Below are 14693 nucleotides of genomic sequence, written 5' to 3' on the forward strand. Positions count from 1 at the left end.
ATCAGACTCCGTATATGCAATATTTATAGATCCGGCTCAGGATTGGGGACAAAAAAACTTGAGATATTTTAATCTTCTTCTTCTTCAGTTGGTAAACACCTATAGCCTATTGTATTGTCATCAGTCTTTATGGATGTAGGAAAATATAATCCTTCTTAGGCCCTCACCACACCAAGAGGTGATGGCCCCTCAATAACTGAAGTTCTTTGCACTTGTCACTGAGGGACCGCATCAGCCATCCTACTTAAGGCTTGGCTGTTAGAACAGACCGGGATGACTGGGCTGTCTATCATCAACCAATTTATGCTGTGTTTCACTGTGGTTACTGTCTCTCTACTGCATGTGAGGGGCACAGTCAAAGCTGTATATAGTATGTGCAGGAGGAAGAGTTTATGAAGAAATAGGATGGATGGATAGGCTTTGGAATGCTTGGCTTATGCTGTACAAGCTTTTTGTAGCAATTTTGTGATTATTTCTACATAATTTTCAGCTAAAGAACTCTTTGCCAAGAGTTGTTGTTCTACATTGACAACTTAAAAGGTTTTGTGCTGTTTAGATCAGCATGAGCTGTTTAGGCATATACATATTAAGCAGTAACTTATTAACACATTAACAGCACCAGTGGTATCCACTCAGATATGCTGTTTAGCAAGCAGCAGCTGTTAGTCTGTTTTATTGATTCCTGAAGTTTCCCTCACTGCAAAACTATTTCCAAAAGCCATTCTCTTAGCCTGGTCTGTCAGTATGGCATTGTGCTGCAGAACAAAGAAACCAGCGAGCAAGCCATCATTATCACTTCAGGGACCCAGAACACACATTCCCTCCAGGACGCTGGAAAACACAAACCTAAAAACAAAAATACCATCAGATAAAATAAGCGAAGAATAAATTCTGGAGGAGAGTGGAAGCGGTGCTTTATGTTTAGTGGAAGGGGGTGTATTAACAGCTGCAGCCCCATCTCTACCCAATAAGGCCATCACCACAGGGATTTCCAATGAACAACTGCACGTAGCTAAAAATGTCATGATTCGTTTCCCTTAATGAACTATTTGTTGTTTTTCAGGGCTGCGTCAAGTCTCTCATCGTGACATTCTCTAAGGCGTGATCCATCTCGCTGAATTCTTTACATTTGTAGACAGAGCCGAGTCAAAAGCGTCTTTTTAAAAAAAAAAAAGGGTTTTCATTTGCTGTCTTCTTCATCCTCACCAAGAGCAATGTTTCAATGTCAGCAGAATAAAGAAAACAATACCACATTCAAACCTGTTTTTAATTGCACCGGTCTAACCCATAAATCACATTGGCGCACACACACACACACACACACAGGATAATTCTTCTCAGTTTATCTACACCCACCCGATGACAAACAAGCATGCACCATGCCAATAGGAATACGTACTGGCCAGTGTACAGACACACGTGAACAATAGTAGCTCAGAGGTCTCTTGTACCTTTCATACTGGACCCAGATTATTTCCGAAATAAATTTGGCTTAAATTAATGAACAGAACAATACTTCATTGTGGTGTGTCATATGTGTGCAAACACACTTGAACAAATAAATTGGTCTATGAATTTAAAAAGGTGGGTGCATTTTTGAATACGTTCTTTCTTTTCATTTTACATAAAACTGTGAAATAAAGAATGAAAGCACATAGGTTGCTGCTGAAGACGCAGACCACCATTCTACCACCTTTTGACTTAATCACTCATTGTTTGACTACTTCAGTTAATCGAGTAATTCAGTCAATATTGATAACAAGCACCGGAAATTATCAGTAAATTAATCATGTAGTCGATCGATCTGTAGTGATTAATCATTTAAGTCTTTAGTGAGTTTGAGCTTCTGAAATATGAGTTTTGCTGCTTCTCTATGTTTTGTGCCATTGTAAATTGAACATTGGGCTTTGGTAAACGATTGGCATTTTTAGCCATGCTAGAGCGGCATGGCTGACAGGATGGCAATGTCGGTAAGTTGGTTGGTCGGTCTATGACTTTGATCCAGACAGATGTGAAATGGGATAACTAGTGATTTATTGGCATAGTGGACGTCAGTGGAGGTTGTTCATAATTGTGACAGGGGTCCATTCAATTAAATTTGACAGCAGCTGTCAGTTACCGAGCTCAAGTGCATACCCAGAAATCCCTATGTCAGCAAGAGGGGTACCTGGCAGTTCAGTGTTGAGGACACAGGCACAAGTCTAAGAGAGTTAAGACTGAGGAGTGAAAGGCTGCTGTAACAGTTTAGAGTGCCTCAGTGGCAGTGAGAAAAATGTCAGTGGAGCAGAGCGCGCTGTTTGTGTTGAAGTGTGACAAGAATGTTTACCGAGATGCGACTATGAAGTTAAGATATTTAGAAAGGAATAAAAGAAGCAACACCATGGTGTGGTTTTAGACATTACATTATTTTTTCAATCATTAAGAGTTGGTCTCTTATTTCACCATTTTAATTAGGGGTGAGTGGGCTGGGAACCCGCGATTGCAAGGCATCGCGGTTTCCAGTACCAGCAGAGCTGGGAACCCTATTGGAATCATTAGGATTTTTATTATTATTCTGTTGCTAAAACTCATACTGCAGCCTAGACGGTAAGTGCTACAGACACGAAACTCATAGGGTAGGTCCAAACCACTACAAGTACCTCAGGCGCACAAATCCGCACACTTCTAACACTAGGGGGTGCTTTATACGCATTTGGCCTTGGAACTCCTGCATACAAGGGCGCATATGTAAAACCTTATATCCATGCGTTCAGGGGATCGACCTGAATCCGCCTACACTTTTTTTCGCTACATCGCGAAAACTAAAAAAAATATTTTAATTAACTCCTCTGAAGCTGCAAGTCCGATCGGCACGAAACTTGACACGGACCATCTCTGGACCGAGCCGATAAAAGTTTGTAGAGGGAATTTTGATCTGCTAAAAAAACGTCAGAATTATAAGCTAACAAATGTTTATGCAAATGCTAAAACAGGATGTCATGTCAGATCTTACGTTTGCAATGGCCGACCTACACCAAACTCGGGCACCTTATGTGGCACACCCTCCCGATGGGCTGTGTCTAATTTGCCGTCAATCAGCCTCTAGGTGGCTCTATTAATCGGATATGAAATAACACTCCCATACACAGACATTAATTTCAGATCTCCGTAACCGCAAGCCCCTTTAATCTATAACTCTGGTTGTTTATTCTCCACGGCTGGTGCCGGGAGGCTTGGGCCCCGCTAATAACTGCTTGCAGTTCTATTTCTACTTGTGTTTACTCACAAACTACTTTAATCGGCTCACCTTGCTTTTCCCTTCAGTTCTCTTTCTCTACACATATCTACTCTTGCAACACACCCACCGGTTTGCTATACCTCACCTCATTCTGTTTCTTTTTCCCTGTATCAGTCTGCTTGGTTGACTTTCCGCATCAGCAGTATGATTCATAAGATATGATTTATAAGAGATCCACTGTGGTCAAGGCTGCCAGATGTAGTTCAGCACCTGGACCCAGTGGAGTGCTGTACCAGGTGTAAAAGAGGTGTTCCAAGCTAATGCACCGGCTGTGGAAAATCCTGAGAGCGATCTGGATGAGGGGTAAGGTAGCCCAACAATGGAGATTTGCAGAAGATGTATGGGTCCCAAAGGAGAAGAACTCAGCTAACACTTAACAGTTTAGGACCATCTCGCTGCTCAGTGTCTAGGGGAAGATATTGTTCGGTATTGTAGTTCAAAAGGCTTACAAAGTAGTAGAAGAACCAGTACATCAACTCCTCTGTGCAAAAGGGGGTAATCCCAGGCAATGCAGGATGGCTAGAGCACACTGGAGTGGTGAACGGGAAAACGGGAACTGGCAGTACTTTGGCTAGACCCTGCCAATGCATATGGTTCCATACACCATAAGCAAGTGGAGACAGCATTAGAGCAGTATCACATCCCCAGCAATGGTAAAGGAGACCTATTATACTGCATATCCAGTCCTACATTGTAGTTCTTGATTGATGATTCAAAGTTCAAAAAAATCTTTTTCCATCTTATACTGGCCCTTCAAGTAGGGCTTCATTTCAGCCTCTGTCTGAAACAAGCTGTAGATGCTCCTGTCTCTTTAAGGCTCCCCCTCTCAAAGTCCACTGTCTTCTTATTGGCCAAGACCTGAAGCAAGGTTACCAGTCTGTTGTTGCCGCTGAGCGGTACAGACAGACTGAGCGTAGCTGGGAGGGGCAAATGAACATACAGTATACGGAACACCAACTCCGTCTAGCTCCGTATGTCGTAGAACGGAGCGTTCAGAACAGTAGGAAATCTGAGGTTTTGGTTCACAGGGATTTCTTTTATATACTTTTACCTCAGAATTTGAAGCTGTGGCCATGTTTAACACGAACATCTGACATTGTAACATTGTAGATAAGTCATAAAATATGGAAACTTTATTCTGAGATTCACTTTGGGGCCAGTCACATCCATGTGGCACCCACTGGAAAAGGAATCATCACAGGATGCACCATCTCAGTGATCCTTTTTGCCCTGGCCATTACCATGCTGGTCAAGTCAGCCGAAGTGGAGTGTAGGGGCCCAATAACCAAGTATAGAGTCTGGCAGCTCTCTATCAGAGCAGTAACACAACGTCAATCCCTGGAAGTAGATGAATCATTCAGGGACAGGGACAACAGACAGCTGAAGCGACCAAAGAAGGAGGAGGTGAAAGGTTTGCTTTCCCTAAGTGCTGTTTCTGGGCAGTTCGATCGTAAAATTGGCCACCTTTGGCAGCAGCCGAGACAAGGCTCGGTGCCTGAAAATGACAAAGAAACAGAAATTAGCTTTCTCCTGAACAGCCTATCAGAACTCTTTTTAAGAGAGGGCAGGAAACCCTAAACTGCCCCTCACACATGTAACCATGGCAACTGACCTCCCTCTTTGTTTAATTACCACACATCAAAGGATATTCTCCTCTCACAGCCAGGTGGAGGAGGACTGCCCTGAATTCCTTTGTGTAAACAAGGAGTACTGTCTCCTCAATGTATTACCTTGTTTAATTAAATAATCTTTAAGTTACTTAACAGGTCTCTCCACTCCATTTGAGTAGTTATGTTACCATGTTGATGTTGAAAAGAATCTAAATAAGTTAATTTTGCAGTGTTGTAATTTTCAGCAAGGATCCCTGACATTTCTTCATTTTATGTTGTAACCAATGCTTGTTCCCAACACTTTCTGACACTTCCTTTAGAAATGATATGATAGAGAAATGTCATCCTATACTACTCGATTAATTTTCCAGCTTGAATTTAATGTTAAATCACTAAATTCCCCAGCTCCTGAGCAAAGGATTGTTTAAAGAATAATCAAAGCTATCGTCATGGAACCAGAGTTCCTCCACGTGGACAAAATAAGTATTACATGCCATCGTTCTGAAATGCTGTTTAATGTATAAATGTCACTCTGTATTTACCTTTTCATAATCTGATGCCATTCGTGTATCATGCTTATATTCTCTAAGTAAGAATGTGTAACAACCAATATTATCCAGGAAGCTAGTTAATTTCCTTTCATCTGATGTGATTCCTAGGAAATGCTAACCTTAAGGTTGAACTACTGACAATAGTTTTCCTATCAAATGCTTAAAACTAAGAACGGTATAACCGTTTGACAATTAAGGTTTGATTGTGGGAAAATATTTGATTACAATACGCGCAAATAGATTTTTGAATAGATCGACCCGGCGTGCCGCGAAAGCTCTTTGTTCGTTTCAAGCCACACACGCGAAGCGCTGGAAACGAGGGAAAAGCCGAGGTTGCTTTTTATTTTCTTTGGTTTTGTTTTGTTAAAACTTATCAGACCATTAAGTTACACAGTTTTAATTCAAGAACGACCAAGTTCTTTTAAGCTTTATTCGTCGAGCTAACTTACACTGCTCCCACCGACGCCCGGAGCCAGCCACGTGGGCCCGCCAGCAGTAATAAAGGACAATCAAACCGACAACCCAAGCCAGGGTTGTAATGGCCTCCAACTGCAAGTTTTCTTCAATAAGCCGACCAAGATGGACCTCTGGTGCAATTCCCTGGCAGAGAAAGCGACCGACTGACGGCTTTAAGCGTCCTAACCGAGAACGCACGGAACTCCGCCAGCGTGAGGCCGCCAAACAGCAACCCGGCTGGGAGAAACGACAAGCAGTAAGACTAAAACCCTGCATTCTGTGATCAATGATGTCCAATAATTTGTTAATAGATTATCTTTAACCCTTACAACTCATAGCTTGCGTTTATTTATTTACATAGAACTCCACATTCTTGTTGTTTTCCCCATGTTTGTTAGCCATTGTTTATTTCTTTGTGTATTTAACCGCATTTATTTCACCTTAGTTATTTAATAAATTTCGTAATCACAGGAATTGTGTGTGTGTATTGTCTAAGTCCCTGCCACGAGAATTTACTACTTTGATATGAGACTGACTGATTTAAGATAATTGAGCGATTATTAAATAACTGATCACTAGTGAATAATCGTATAATTATTAAAATGCTACCCAGAGGTCCGGAGACTCTGGGTGAATTAAATCTCCGGTGGTGCCCTATTTTGAGGAATTATGAATTAATATCTCCAAATATTAATTTTCATAAGTTCATAAAAAATCATAAGTAGACATGCTACAGTTTAAATTCTGTTTATTCTGTTTAACCAATTACCATAACAAAAATCATCTCATTGCACTTTTCATATACAGCAGGTATAATGTTTAATATTATTTACAGCAGAGACCCAACAATTCCAACCATGAGCAAGCACCTAGCGACAGAGGCAAGGAATAACTTCCTTTTAAGATCCACACAGAAAATACAAACAGGAAAGTAGCATTGGTACAGAAAATGCATAATGGTACTGATAATTATAGTAATATTGCACACAGAAGGAAAGAGAGAGGAGGAGAGCGGAGCTCAGTGCATCATGGGAAATCCTAATGCAGTCTAGGCCTATAGCAGCAGACCCACCTGAGCCAGACCTAACTATAGGCTTTGTCAAAGTGGAAAGTCTTAAGCCTACTCTTAAATGTGTAGATGATGCCTCCCGAACCCAAACTGGGACCTGGTTCCACAGGAGAGGAGCTTGATAGCTGAACGCTCTGACTCCTAGTCTACTTTTGGAGACTCTAGGAACCACAAGTAACCCTGCATTCTGGGAGCACAGTGCTCTGGTGGTAGTAAGATGCTATGAACTCTTTAAGATAAGATGGTGCCTGACTATGAAGAGCTTTGTAGTTGAGCAGAAAGATTTTAAATTCTATTCTGGATTTTACAGGAAGCCAATGCCAAAATGCTAATACAGGAGAAATATGATCCCTTTTCCTGGTTCTTGTCAGTACAAGTGCTGTAGCATTCTGGATCAGCTGAAGAGTTTTAAGGGATTTATTTGAGCAGCTTGAGAATAAAGAATTGCAGTAACCCAGCCTAGAAGTAACAAATACGTGGATTAGTTTTTCTGCATCATTTTTGAGTCAGGATATTCCTGATTTTCGCAATGTTACATAGGAAAGAAAGGCGGTCCTCAAAGTTTGTTTTATGCAAGAGTTAAAAGACATGTCCTGGTCAAAGATAACTCTGAGATTCTTCACGGTGTTGCTGGAGGCCAGTTTGATGCCATACAGCAGGGGTCGGCAAATAAGTCTGACATCGGGCCAAAATTTTTTTCCAGCCGTTACATGGCGGGTCAGAACATTATTTCATGTTTAGCTCAGTCGGTACAGTGCAGCACTCCTGTTGGAGGAGTTGTATGATCGATCCCAAAATTCGGTGGACTTTTTTTTCTCCCTTTTTAAACATATGGATTAGCCTATAAGAACACTTTTTCACATGCTCACAGTAAAGCATGTGCTGCAGTGCATGTGCGTCCTAACGTTTGATATGCATTCATAAACCTATGGATACTTATTTTCATTTCCCTGATGAAATTCAGGAGAATCCAATCACACGTTTACTGACAGCTTTTACAGAGGTGTGTCAAGCAAGCCATAGACTCTTTCGAATGTCCTTCAGAACTTTTCAAAGTAAAAGCTCTCAATGAAGTTAACATGAAGCAGTGCTGCAAAAAACATTCTTGCGCTTTTATTTTGGAGGGACAGTCACTTAAGTCCTTTTGCCGACCACTGCCATACAGAGTAAGTATATCTTCAGATAATGCTTCTCGGAGGCATTTTAAGCCAGCAAAATCCAGGTACTTTGTACTCAAGAGAGGGAAGGTGATTGACCGGATTCACATCTCTAATGGAGGCTCCCCGAACCCGTCATTAAGGGGAGACACTGAAGGTGAATAGGGTGAAATAATTAACTACTAGATGTCACCACGAAACTCTCCTTGTTGATTACTTACGATTAAGACAATTTCTTTTGTATCACATGTTTCTGAAATATTATGTTTAAATATGCAAATGAGGCAGTATATAATTAAATACGCGCTAATTTGCATCTATTTCAAGAACTGATATCTAAACGCTGGATTTGTTCAAAATTAATGTTTTGTTGACACATTATACTCGCATGCTTTTACTGAGAGGGATTTTGGATATCTATTTTTACTATTTCATAAATCAAAAAATACGGTCAATAGGCATAAAAAAATTTTGGGAAAAAAATGAAAATGAATACAATGAATGAAAATGAAAATGAATGATCTATGATCTATGAACAAACCCCTATGTAAAACCCTCAGAATATATTCAGGAAGACAACTGGAAAGTTGGTGTATTTAAGTGCTACTGAAGTGGAGATTTTAGGCTCAGATTATGAGGAAAAACTCATTCTGAAAAAACAGCCTGTAAAGGTAAATTCTTCACATTTTTAAATATTTACAGAACCAATATTGAATGAAATCCTTAACGACACCACTATTAACATCTTAAATACATTAAAACTGATAACTGAATAACAGCATGTCTGAACAGACATAATTACACACATAACACAGAAACAGGGCCTTTCTCGTTTTCCAACTTTGTGCCTCCTCGATCCTCGATCCTGTGACCCAACAACAACTACAGACAAATTGTTGTAAAATAAATAAAAATTGTAAAATAAACTAACAAATGTATATTTTGGATGTTTTCTTTGCACTAGTCTGAATAAAGACATGTTAAGGAAGCAAAGTAGCCCAAAATGTCAAAATTGTGTGTGAAAAGACTATGTTTTTGCCTGCCGTGTCTTGCCTTAACAGAGAAACCCATAAAAAGTCTTGGGAAAACCTTCCACTGCAGTCTAAAGGACACAGCTTCTGTCAGAGTGACTAACCACCAACAGTGGCCAGCAAATTAGGTCTACAAGGTACAGGATCTTGTTGCCAATGCTGGAGTATGAGTTTCCACCATCCATTGTCGAGGGGTTTGAGAATAGTGACAGCTTTTTTACACAATAGGTGGTTGGTAGGGATGCACCGAAATTAAAATTCTTAGCCGAAGCAGAAACCAAATATAATGAATACCGAACAAGGTTTTTCACATGTTTTCCATTAATTTTGGCAATTTTTTTTCTATTGTATAAATTAAATAGTCAAAATGTGCTTTTTACTCAGTGTTTCCCAGAGGATTTGGAGAGACTATGGTTAATGGGTCCGAGGCCCGAGAGGGTCTGGTAAAGTAAATTACATATGTCCATTTACTTTTAAGGACATATATAATATGTTTTATACTTTCTGTGAATGTAATCCAATTAATCTTTCATTCTTGCCAAATTTTCATCCTGTATAGACACCTTATTTTGAAAACTGGACGATGTCACGTGTATCCTCGCGCTAAATTGATCAAGTCTGAACTAATTTGATAAATAATGTTGTATGTGGTTCTCCTATCATGTAACACAAAGACTTCATAGCCTCTCTTCAGGTAGGACTCTCATACTGCAACACTTGTCTTTGTAAAGAGAGAAAGTGACAGGATAAAGTCACTAACCTGCCTGTCGTAATTGTTAGGTAAAATTTAAGTCTTTTGACTTATTAGGCCAAACACTGAAAGTGCTTTTGTTGCTATTTCCGTCCGATTAATTTCAGTGGCCGAACATTCGGTCCATCCCAAGTGGTTGGGATTGCCAAGAAGACTGAGCAGCATTGCCCTCTGTGGTAACAGAAACAAGCTTAACTCTCCATCAACGGCCAAGGAGTTCATGGTTACCCAAGCAAGAGAGATCCTACAATACAGGGAATCCAGTAACACTAAAGTCTCTCAGGCTGGCATCAAGGTGAAGACGGGAAGGAAGTAGATGGTCAGAGGTGGATTGGCCATTGTGAATTTCGGGAACATTCCAGAATGGCCAGTCCATTTCAGGCCGGTGTTCAAGGACCGTTGTTTTCAGTTTCTTATGTTTAGCTTGAAATGATCCACGACTACGCCGGCCAGTCAGCTTTTTAACAAGAGGCCCCAGCCAACTTGGACCGATCCTTGTTTTTGCTGAAATCTGATTGCCATCAGAGGCTTTTATTTTCCAGGTGGGAGTTCAATCTCAATACGTTTTGTCAGGGCAGAGTAGGTAAATATGTCAAAAACAAAGAAAGAGAAAAAAGAAATGTGTGGTGCCGAAAAGATAAGAATTTAGAAGAAAAAAATGTAGGCACAAGAGGCAGCTAAATGCGCCAAATTAACCAACCTCTTCCTTGGTGGAAAGGTGCTGTGGCAGGTGCAGGTGAGGCAGAGAAGAGGGAAGAGGAGCAGCAGGAGGAGAAGCGCAATGGAACCAGAAACAGGGGCCTGTGCAGGGCTGGGTAGGCAATTATCCATAGATAGAATAAGAAAATGGATTATTGTTATATTTATTTCTGATGTTCTTCTCACACAAAAGTAGCTGTAGAATCAGTATAATCAGGGTCCAACACAGCGGAAACTGAGCCAGAGGTGGGCCAACTCAGAGCTGAAGCAGAGGGATTTGATTTTTATGCACACGGATACACACTGCTCTATTTTATGAGACTGCATTGTAGTGTTTGATTATATTTAACTGTTATAGCATTCTGACTGACTCAGTCTTGCCTGACCTGATCTTGTCCAGTGCAGCGGTGTCAAATACAAACTTAAGAGGCGGGTTTCATAAAAAGTTTCTTGAAGGTATTAATCATAATGAAACTGACTATATACAAGTACAACACTATATTTTAAAATAACAAAAAATATTTCTCCGCGCCCCACATGGCGCTCGCATAAAAGGCCTTTCCATCTCAAACTCCCTGGCTCAATTTCAGTCCCAGTACAAGCAGTGGATCATTGCATCACAGAGTGCTAGTGGGATCCATGGCAGTTGGCCGAGCAGGTTTAGGCAGCATTCCAACAACCAACTTCAACAAAGCCAAGGGCACGAAGAGGTGGGACCTGGTCCAGAAGGAAGTGAGAGCCGGGGTCAAGGAGCTACGTGACCTGTCTGTGTCTCCAACCTACACTATCTTCCAATTTCTTAGCTGTGCCAGTTTTAGTCCAAGCCACTTGCCTGGCATCATGCAGCGAAAAAAACTAAAACTAATAAAAACTTAACTAAAACTAAAATTTTGTTGTGTACCAACAGTGTGGATTTGTGCATTTTATATCAAATAAATTTGGACTACTCCAAATTCCTTTTTCTCTCCCAGAGAGAAGGAGGAGGGGGTTTGATTATTAACCCTCTACAGACAGCCGAAGCGACTCCAGGGAAGAGGTGAAAGGTTTCTCTCCCTAAGTGCTGTTTCTGGGCAGTATATCGTAAAACATGCCACCTCTGATACCGCAGCCAGATAACGCGGTGCTTGACTGTTAAAATGACAAAAGGAACACTGACCAGAGATTAGCGTTTTCCTGAACAGCCTATCAAAACTCTTCTTAAGAGAGTGCAGGAAACCCTAAACTGCCCCCCACGCACGTAACCACGGCAACTGACCTTGACTGGCTCTTTGTTTAATTACCTCACATCACAGGATATTCTCCTTTCACGCCCAGGTGTGAGGAACTCCAGGACACCAGTGACAGCCCTGAACTTCTTTGTGTAAACAAAGACTGCTGTCTCCTCAAAACTCAAAGCATTTACTTGTTTAATTACATTTTTCAGTTACTCAACTAGTTCTCCCCATTCCATTTTAGTAGTTATGTTACCATGTTGTTTTTGTTGCTATTTGTTGTTGAAAAGAATCTAAATGAGTTAATTTTGCAGTGTTTTAATTTTCAGCAAGGTTAATGACATTCCTTCATTTTATGTGTAACCAATGCTTGTTCCCAACGCTTTCTGACAATTCCTTTAGAAATGATGATAAAGAAATGTCATCCTATACTCGATTAATTTTCCAGCTTGAAGGTTAAAAATGACTAAATTCCCCAGCTCCTAAGAAGATCATTTTGGGATTAATCAGAACTATCTTCGTGTAACCTGAGCTTCCCCAAGTGGACAAAAGAAGTATTACAGGCCATCGTCTGAAATGCTGTTAATGTATAAATGTCACTTTATTTACCTGTCCACAATCTAATGCCATCTGTGTATCTTGCTTGCAACGTTTAACAGCCAATAGCCTATATCCTGAAAGCTAGTTAAGTTCCTCTCATCTGTGATTCCTATGAAATGCTAACCTTTTTAAGGTCTAACTACTGACAATTGTTCTCTTTTTTATCAAACGCTTAAAACTAAGAATGGTACAACCGTTTGGCAATTAAGGTTTGATTGTGGGAAGATATTTGATTACAATACGCGCCAATAGATTTTTTTATTAACTTTAATATGTCTAAAGAAAGTCGCTCGGGAAACCGGAAACAAGCCCTCCCTCCGGGAAACAAAGGACTGCCCTCTGGGAACCACGCCTCAACAGACAAAAGCAAGCGACCCACGCTGTCTCTTTCTCTCTTGTCCTCTGCTTGTTCCTGACTCTCCAACTGCGCTTCGGCACGCGCCTGGTGTGCCCCTCTGCCGGCAACGCCCTAAGAGTTCGGCCCAGCACAACAAAGCCCTTTGTTCGTTTCAAGCTACACAGCTTTCCCTTGTTTCCAGCAACTGTGCGTTTTATTTTCTTTGGTTTTGTTTTGTTAAAAGTTATCAGTCCGTTAAGTTAACCTAGTTTTAATTCATGAACGACCAAGTTCTTTTCTCTTTAAGCTTGATTCGTCGAGCCAATCTCACTGATGTCGCCCCCCCTCCATGTGGTCCCACCAGCAGTAACAAAGGACAACCAAACCTTTGACCTGTGCCAGGGTTGGCCCCCACAGCAAGTTTCTTCAATAAGCCTACAAAAGACGGACCTCCGGAGCAATTCCCTGGCAGAGAAAACGACATGGCCGACGGCTCGAAGCTGTCCTAACCGAGAACGCACGGACTCTGCCAGTGTGAGGCCGTTTTACCTGCAACCCGGCGGGGAGAAACATAAGACCAAAACCCTTCATTCTGTGGTCAGTGATGTCCAATAGTTGGTTAGTCCAGTATATTTAATCCTTGAAACTCCTAGACAAATTTAACCGAGTTATCATCTAATTACGTTCAGTAGCTGCCCGTATGAGTCAAATGCTCCCACAATAGAACCCCATCTCATTGTTTAGCCATTGTTTTTTTCTTTGATGTATTTAACCGCATTTTTATATCACCTTAGTTAGTTAATAAACTTCACTGTAATCAAGGAATTGTGTGTGTTGCCTGTCTCCAAGTCCCTGCCAAGAGAATTTACCCCTTCGATATGAGATTGACGGACTGATTTAAGATAATTGAGCAATTGTTAACTAACTGATCACTAGTGAATAATTGTCTAATTATTAGCCATAGTCAGGGAGTCCCAACACACTGGGCAAACGGAATATCGGGTGGTGCCCCTCGAGAGATTTATGAATTAATATTTTCTGAATATTAAAATTCATAATTTGTTATTAATTCTCATAAATTTATTAAAACAATGTAGAGATGCTACAATTTTAACTAAAACAAAATTTTCAAAAATTAAATACTAAACTAAACTAGCAATTCCATGTTAAAAACTAATTACAAATAAACTGAAATTGAAAATAAAAAGTCAAAACAAAATAATAATAAAAACTAATGAAAAATCCAAAACAATAATTACCTTGCTCTCTCCCGACAAGTGCATTCATCACTGGCAGTAGCGGCTTCCCGGTCAGCACTGGAGTTTCTTTCAGCAAGTTTCACATTGCAGAGCTGCTTCAGCAGATGCTTCTATAAATCAGATGTAGAATTGTTCGCAGTTGACTGGTCGTATAAAGTTTACAATGGACGGCCATGTTCTTTGGATCTTAGACTGTGACACAGTAATGGTAGTACTTGCAGCTGTGGAAAGAACACCTCTCTCCTTAGTTGTCCATGTTGGGAGGGGGGGGTTATTCTAACTTTGGACAGGTTTGTGCAGCGGTGTTCACGAGAGAGCTCAATCCAGCTCCTTAATCAAAAATGATTTTAAATACGTCCACGTTAATAATTATCCAAATTATAGGCTAATTATGGGAAACATTGCTTTCACTACCCATATCTGCTGACATAAACAAAAGAAGGTAGGGATTGAAGAAAGGTCAGGAGGGCATGTGTTGACCCTGCTGAAGGCAAGAAAGCTGCTGTACTTTTGGTGCATTCCATTTGACATGGGAAGTCGGAATTTCCGAGTTCCCAATTGGAACTTTCAACTGGAACGCCCCCTGAAGTCGGATTTCAGACTCAGTCAGGAGAACCGCACTACCCCGACTTCGTGATCCAAGATGGCTGTCGGGGTATCAACAGTTAGTGAAAGCTGTAGTTTA

The sequence above is a fragment of the Micropterus salmoides genome, unplaced genomic scaffold (genome assembly GCF_014851395.1).
Source record: "Micropterus salmoides isolate LMB-PRFRI ecotype aquatic unplaced genomic scaffold, ASM1485139v1 Ms_hic_scaffold_20, whole genome shotgun sequence".
NCBI lineage: Eukaryota > Metazoa > Chordata > Actinopteri > Centrarchiformes > Centrarchidae > Micropterus > Micropterus salmoides.